Source organism: Pteropus alecto, unplaced genomic scaffold (genome assembly GCF_000325575.1).
Source record: "Pteropus alecto unplaced genomic scaffold, ASM32557v1 scaffold161, whole genome shotgun sequence".
Taxonomy (NCBI): Eukaryota; Metazoa; Chordata; class Mammalia; order Chiroptera; family Pteropodidae; genus Pteropus; species Pteropus alecto.
Window position 1 is genome coordinate 5,891,170 of NW_006432943.1, and position 9,035 is coordinate 5,900,204.

Consider the following 9,035-nt stretch of genomic DNA (forward strand, 5'->3'; position numbering starts at 1 on the left):
TTCAAATATGGAAAATACTATACTTTACTATAGGTCCAGCAAATGTCAGGAAAAGATGTAAGTAATGCCTTAGACTTTTGCCAGTTGCCTCAGAACTGAATGGAACAAAATGATCTGAGAATGGTACCAGAGAGAAAGTTAATTCAAAATGTTCTTTAAAATAAAACAAAAAACATAAAAACAAAAAAAAACCTAACATGAAATAAATCCAAAGCCAGGAAGTGGCAGTTCTAAACAAGTTGTGCTAGTTGCTGCTTAGAAACAGAAAGGAGATGTGTGAAATGACTCTGTCATGTTGAAATGTTCTTATGAAAGAGAAATGACTGGAGCCTACCTCTCTTGAAACTCTGTAATAAAAATGTGAGCAATCCCTATGTTAGCAAGTTGACATTGATAACAGCAAAAAAAAAGAAAAAAAGAAAGGGGCATAATTATAACACACCCATACAGACATGGAGAAAACGAACCAACATGTGGTGAGAGAGGGGCCTTGAATTTAGTGAGAAGGAATATGGTGGGAAGTGAAGTGGTCCTCTACCCAGGTCCAAAATTTTGCATATGAGTTATTTAATATAATGTTTTAGAGACAATCCTTCTTCAAACTCTGCTTGAACTTAAAATTATCACCTGATATTCTTAGCTTTATTCTCAGGATTGTAGAATCAAAAAGTTCTTGATGAATTATCCCATCCTATGATTTTCAAATTGTATTTTCTTGAGTCCTTGGGCTTTGGATAAGGTACGTCAGACATTCATCATCTGAGGATCAAGGGGATTAATAATGTGAGAAATAACTTTCAGCTCCCCATCTCATTTGCTACGTGGCTCTCTTTAAAAAAAATAAATAAATAAAAATAAACCTTAGCTTTGTAAGGAGAGGCAGTGGAAGGAAGTTTTAACCAAGGCAACATGGTCTGCTTCTCTTTTGGGTAAGTTTGACTCCTTGGACATACATGTTGGTTCCAAAACATGGATAGCAAAGTAAACAGAATCTCGGGGGCCCAGCAACATTCATAGGCTATTTATAAGATTCTTTTCTCTGCTTCTAAAAAACATCACAACCTGTCTTCTTTTCCAGTATCCTAATACATGTCCTGGCATATGACTGAAGCTTGTTATAGAAATTGTCATTAAGTTGTAACAAATGAAACTGACTTCTAGTCTGGGGCTCTATATGCTGAGGACTTTGGGGCCCAATCTTACCCATGTAGTTTATCCATCTTCTTCCATGCAGCCTCCCTCCACCACCCCTGGCCTCACTAATCTCTCCTCTCCTCCTAGTCTGATTGCAGGAAGAGTCTGTACTCAAGCACATGGTCTCCTTTAATGCTGGCCAATAATTCTTTTGCTCTGTCCACAAGATTGTAATGTTGTTAAAAGCACATACGTGGTTATACACACACATACACACACACACATACATATTTCGAAGAAAAGCATGTATTAGAATAGTGCTGAAATCATTATAGGCAAGCAACAAATATTTGTTGATTGGTAGGCCTTGCTCATTTCAGAAACATTATGACTTATTGTAATTTATACCAATTTGAAAAACATCTCTTACAACATCTGATTTCTATATTATCTTTGCTCTTGAAAAAATTTAGAACAAATTTTATACTGAACATTTTTCATTTCTCTAGTTCATATATAATCCTATTCTGGATCAAAATTAAAAGAAGCCTGTATTCTACTGTCTTTCAGTCTTGTCATTAGAGGTGAATATAACAGGAACACAAATATACTGGCATCCCTCAGAATTTTATATATTCCACCAACTGATATGTTAGCATGTATATGAAAATGACAGTCAGAACTCCTATATTTCGTCTTAATTCTATCTCAAATTTATCATGACCTTAATTCCAAAACATTATATCTGCATTTTAGTTTTCTAATTTTTAAAGTGGATAGCTCTTCTTCATCTATTTGCGAGCTGTATTCTAAGTCTGATTTAGATGCAGTCTGTCAGGTGCTTTTATTGCCTCAGAGAACAGTACCGTATAAATACCAGAGATCATTGTTATTGTGTCTCCAAGACATTATTCCAAGAAACGTAATTCCCTGGCCTCAAATGTAAGTTAAATGATATAGCATACGCTTTGCTTGGAGCCTTGATGACTCTGGTAAAGCTGCCACCTGGCTAACAAGCCCAATGAGGAATGTACAGGGGGCTCCGATGCCATTTATAACAATGTCTATACATTGGATAACAAGGGCAGCGTTGGCTCCCCCCTCTGTTGGCTGTCTTAACTGCTGGAGAGACTGATCTACCTTCTGAGCTGCCGTTGGCCATTACCACCTGCTAGCTCTTACTCACCGCTCCCCTGGCTCCCCTCCTGGTGTTGTCCTGGCAGCCTCTCCAAACTGTCAGTTTTAAGCCAAACGGTGCAGGGGTGTTTGGAGCTTTCACGTTGCTGAGGCTGCATCACGCAAAGCGGCTGACAGTGGAGCGTCTTGGTGCTCTCCAGGGTCAGTCTGTTGACTACTACGGTGATCAGCTGGCCAGCAGCAGCGGTGATTGGAAATCACCCCAGAGAACATCACATATTGGCAGTGAAAGGCTACCAAGGGAGCAAGCCTTCATAAGAGAAAATAAACAATGCTTTATGAGGTAGCTGTGAGCATTTTCTATTCAGCCAGAATTCATTTTAGGCATTCAAAACTTTTCTCAGATAGAGTTGCATTTAAACATTTATATCTTCGTCCATTGGTTTTACTTTTAAATTCTTGCCTAGAACTTAGGCATTCTCTTTTAGCATGTGAGGGGTCAAAAACCTGTCATGATGGTTTCTGGTGGCAGACCTATAATGAAACATCAGGGTGCTCACCTTGGTTAGTGCTTAAAGCGCTGACACAACTTCTTTATATATTTAATCATCTGCATCACAAACAAAAGGATTTTGTGTGCATTGTCAATACACTGAATAATCCTCTCTTAATATAGGTGGAGCCATTTATGAGCTTTTGTCCTAGCCGGGCTGTAAAAGCCCCAGTTGGAGTCATAGCTGACTCTGCACTATTAATGTCCACCACAAACAGGCTCATAATAACAAAGCTGGTGGTCCAGAAAGTGTGAATCAGGCCATGAGACTGAGGCTTTCTGGAGTGTTTTCAATTGTAGATTTTATTTTTATGCAGTTATGGTGAGGCTAATAAATTCAGAGACAATTGCCATCAAAAAGATAGCTTTGTATATTCACGGGTACAAAGAAAAAGGGGCATGCCGTGCCGTGGGAGCCATACAAGGAAGCACCAGGGTTCGTCAGAAAGTAGAGGGAGCGGGGGAAGAAACGTAGACAAGAGTTTCTATTGTGGTTTTTATGGAAAGAAATGGGAGAGGAAAGATGAGCAGGCTTAGGATTGACTTTGAATAAATTCAGCAGGCTCTGGACTCTAGAGGCGGGTTGTCTGATACCTGGTGTTTAAGGTGGGGAAATATGAGAGAAAGTGGTTGGGTGTGGTCTGTGGATTGGTTAGTTTGATGCGAAAGATGCACTCTCAGGTGAATGGTTTGCTATCTCTAGGAATTAGCCATGCCTGGGAAAGGCAGTAAGCCCCCAAATGGGAAAGTATCAATGATACAGATCAAAAGACATGCTTAGCACATGGAATTAGTCAACTAGCACAGCATCATGCTACACTGAATTTACTACAACAGGATTGTAACTTATTTGCTCTTTATATTGTCTTCAATAAAGAAATTTCGAATCAAATAGTCCAAATTTTCTAATAATTGCTTGTGGTACAATAAGGAAAAATATGGTGACCTTGAGACATTCCAAATTGCCAGCCACAGTCATTACATAGCATTGTGCAGAGAGAGCAAAAAAAGAAGAGAAGAGAAGAAAAAAAATCTCCTCAGAAAATTTGTCCAGCAGAAACTCCATGGATTGTGGTGGCTGGTCCATTTGATATGCCACAAATTTGATGAGAGGAGAGACATATTAAAAAAGCACCAAATTCTAATTTTGTTTTGTTTTGCTTTGTTGGGTGGCAGGGAGCAGGGAGCTTTTAATTTTGATTGAAATTACTTACCTTGCAAGCAATAGGCAGTCATGACAACTTTGGAGGGAGGATTACCTGGAGATTTTGAGCCTGACTCTGGCCCTAAGGAGCTCTGTGATATTGGGTTGACCACACTAGGTCTAAGTTTCTTCATCACTAACATGGAGATAGTAATACCTTGGGTAGGTGCTCAAAAAATGTTAGCTTTGAGTGGGTCAAATCCCATTAGAAAGAACCAGCATAAGAAAATTTAATCGCTCTTGTATCTAGTATATGATTCTCCACCTTATTTCACACCCTTATTAACAAATATAGTATTTTCATTTTCCATTTCTATATCCTTCACCTTGATATTACAACATTTCTAGTCTTTCTACCAAAGTTGATTCTGAAGAAAGTTGAGTCTAACACAAATCATGTGTTAGAGTTAAAAAAAAAAAAAAAGAACAGAAAAGACTTTAAAGTACCAACATGCTATAAGGGAAGTTTATCATATCAAGAAATTTCTCTAGTCTCAATGAAGCCTTGTGTTCTGATTTTCTTCTTACATATAATAGTTGAGATATATTTATGACATTTTACTTTTTAGAAGCTATGTAGAGTCATAGAAAAAAAAATTTAATGTTGTGTAAGAAGCAAAAATTTTAAATCAATCACCATAGTCTTTTCATCCAAACTGTCCATTTCATTTCCATGTTTTCTCATTTTTTTTCAAAATCAGTGTTTTAAAAATATAATTGTGACTCATGACACAAATAATTTTTATCTTTTAAATAATATTTTATCATAAGTATTTGCAAAGTTATTGCATACTCTGTTGTATTATTTTTAGTGTCTAAGTCATATTCTCGTTAATATTTTTCAGGTTATTATAAGAACTATTGAGACAACTGAGAAAATGTCACCAGGGAACAAAGATGCCAAACTGCTGGCTCATGGGCGAGAACCACCCAGGAGACATATTTGTGAGGAAGGGCCACCTCAAAACAACAATGACATTAACAACAACCTTAATAAATATGGATTTCTGCTTTTCTCGAACACTTGGACCTGGCAATACTGCACCTGCAAGAATCTTTGGGAATAGAGTCAGATCTCCTCTTGAATGTGGTATAAGCTTTTCAGTCTGTTGCAACCTCCCACATCTTGTTGCTCTCATCAACTTAATTTAACTACATTTGAGACTCAAAGAGATTTAGTCGGGATTCAGGCCATGTACATGGTTGTTCCGCCAAGGCCACACCGAGCTGTAAGAATCTAAGGCTTTAGTTAAGCGATGAGGACCCAAGGGCAGAATGGTATAGCCATGAAATTAAGCAACTCATTGGCTATAGTAAAGATTAAATGAAGAAGATCAAATGATACTTATAACATTTTGAGACTGGTTAAGAAGATTAAATAATACTTATAACATTTTGAGACTGGTTAAATAGAAGGGTGCCAAGGTTACTCACTGACTGGTGGGGGAAGATGACGAGTTTGGCTTTTTATCGATGGATTTTTTTTTTCTCTGAAATCATTATTATGGAGAAACTTAAAATATAAATTATAACTATTTGTCTACATTAACTGTGTTGCTTCCTGAGGCAAGTATAACTCCTAAGAATGGCCGGTGGCATGTTATTTCTTTTTTTGATGTTGAGCTGAGATCAGAGGAAGAACTGGACAAAGTCCAGCTATTTCATCAGCCAGAGTATCAGGCCCACTTTATTCTTCAATGATCTCATCACATTTTGGGTATTGAGTCAAATCACTCCATCCGAAGGAGAAAAGACTTGAGACCCTGTCACAGGAAGAATTATTAGAATATTAGAATATCAGCCTGATCTATATGACAACTACTTTCAAGAATTTTATTTGTAATAAAAATGAATTGGTTTCCTATGAGTGATTTTGAAGTATAAAATTAGGAATAATAAGTAAAAATTGTATTTTGGCAAGTTTAAGAAATAATACAATGAAGACTCTTCTAAAATGAGAGGTCATCAAAAAGAGAAAAGTCTTTTTGAAAAGCAGTGAGTTTCCTCACCAGAGGTATACAAGCACATGCTGGAAAATGACTTGTCAGGGAGCTGGAGAAAAGATGCAAACATGGACTAAATGGCCTCTAAAATCTTATCCAGTCTTACCAGCACGTGACTCGATAAGCCAGAGTATTCTACAAGTAACTCCAGAGACTCTTAAATTGATAGCCAGAAGTGGCAACTCTGAAACACATCTTGCACTTCTTGGAGAGCCAAGAACTTGAGAGTAATCTTCTATCTCCTACTCATATCTGCTCTGGTTGCCAAACTGCAGGGGAGTAAAAGACTCTGCGTTTTCTTGATAGACGAGCTGGCGAATCCCACACAGCTGTGTTGTGGAAATGTTCTCAATTTCTCTCATGATAACATTGAGTCATAAAAGGAAGAAATGAACACTTATTTGCCAACTCCACCTGTCTGTTGGGCCCACCATATCTATATTAGCATCAAGGGAACTTGCCTATATTGCTGAAATTTTTATCAGTAGGAGAGAAGCAACTGTTTTTTCCCTTAAATTGTGGTTAAAGCCAGTTTTGTTTTGTTTTTTCATCAGAAACTAAATGATAAAAATTGAGAGCTGGATGACTCATTTGTCAACATTTACATTTAGTAAAATGTTTGGAACAAAAATTTTTTAAACTTTTGAGCTTCACATTTAAAAAATTTAGAATTAAGGTGAAAATTATTTTTGTTCTGAATCCAGTCTAAACATGAGAGACAGATTTTTAGAATTTTCTTGTGTTTTCTAGATAAAAGCAAGGCCAATGAAGGAGGAAATAAAAGGTGAATGAAAATTCAAGAGGAACAATATTTTCTTTAAATCCAAAATTCCGAGATTTATCATTTTCTTAAATTTCTTGGTAAATTTATTATTTCTGAAATAACTGCAATGACATTTTTCCATTATCAAAGAGGATTAATTTTAGAGTTGAGTGGGAAGTGAGTTTTCAATCTATCCAGATTAACTGATGCACTAATTGAAGTGCCTATTTTCTTTTTATTTAATGTTTCCAATTAGCTCATCTGCTTCCTTTACACTTTTAGGACCAGATATTTATTAGGCAGATTTCTTTTAAAAATTGATCCTACCATATGACCTTGACCCACACTCTCAAATTGAAGTGTTAAGTGTTATGATCTAGTGGGACCATGTGTGTTGTTCTGTTTTTAAGAATAGTGCAAATACCAAACAAACAAAAAAATCAATAATAAACACAAAACAAAGTCTCTGGACCACAACAGCAAATCAGACATGGCATCTGTACTCACCACCTTCACTATTCGATTGATAAATGCGATTTGCTGACTTTCTCAATTACTCTGGTTTCATCACAGTCTGAGAAATGTGTCAAGCACTCATTTGGATTTTATTATCTTTCTAGTCTTATGCTTGCATGAAATGCCCAAAACTGACATTCAGGAAAAGAATAAGTCAATTAACTACAACCAAAAGGAAAAAAAATCAGTTTCTTTAGAATGACCCTGCAATCAGTATCATACTGCATTACTACCAAAAGCCAAATAGAAATGCACCATTATAATTCAGGGCACTGCAAACCAGCATGCAACCTGTTCTGTTCTTCTAATGTGCAGATCCTATGCATATTTGGCTTTTATTTTATTTTATTAATAAAATCCTCTTTCTGGTCTCAGGTGAACAGAGCTATCTTTCAGTCCATTGTAACAATCTCCTTCCTCTGACCCTATCTGATCACTGCGTCACATATGATATGGTTTTGAAATCAACTTGAACTAAAGGGACAATGCCAAACCTTAAGACTCTAGCCATTTTTGAGTGTTTTAATTATGTCACATTTGCACACAGAGCAAAAATTACAAATTATATCCTTTCTTTCTAGATAGTAAATATTAGGACATATGAACTGTTTCCACAGCATCCTTAAGGCTGGTGACTGCAGGTTTTGAACTAGCAGCTTAAGAAATGCCCAAGCCTTTTATAAATTAGAATAGAACTTCCTAAATCTGGTCACTAAATACCAGGGGGCAATAAGATAGAGATTAACTCTAGATGTTAATTACTATTTTGTTCATATTTTGTTTGAAAACTTTAGTCAGAAATCCAGGTTTTGCCCTTCAATTTCCATATTCTGCAGTCACCATCAAGATAGTTGTGGATTTGTTTCCAAGTGTAGTCCAGATGTATGTCTGAACATGAACAGTCTAGATGTGCCACCTGTAGATAATAACATATAACATTTGTTTCCACTTCAGTGCAGATTAAACAAAACAAAACAAACAAATAATTTTTAAAAACTCCAGAAAAAGAAAAGGTGACCCCTCTTGAATTTTATTTCTTATCCGAGTATTGGTATTTTTGTTGATATGCTCCTTTGGCAGTAATACCTAACAGTAATCTTTTTAATCACCCTGTTCTTCTGGCCAATATCCAACTGGAGCTCTTTACCATTAACCATGGATTAGAATGGAATTTAAAATGGGATCTTCCCCTCTATTACAGCATTCCAGCCTGAAACCGTGAGACTGGGCCAGCTTACACTTGGCCCACGCCATCGCTTTCAGCATAGCTCCTTTCTTACTTCGTCCTTTCTTGCTTGCTTATGTGCTTGGGCTATTTGCACACAATCTATTTCCTGGGCTCTGTAGTAAGATCTTTCAGTGTTGAGATACCTTCAAATGTGTCTCTGTGGTCTTCTCACATCCAAACACAGACATTAATAACAGGTATTAATTTTTGACATGTAAATTAAGAGAGCTGAAAAATCATCTATATCATAATGTCCTTGGGTTAGGCTAATAGAAAACCTACATTAAATTTTTCTCAGTTAACATTTACCTTGTTTTTCACATTAAATTTTTATCATTTTCTTAAGATCACAAACTCTAAAGTATGTATTTTCTGTAATGCAAAATTTTGAAATTAAAATATGTGTAGGATTATATATATATTTTAAAAATTCTTAGAAAACTAAAAAGTTACACTAAATTCTACTTTTCTATTGTTTTCTACACATTTTTAATTTT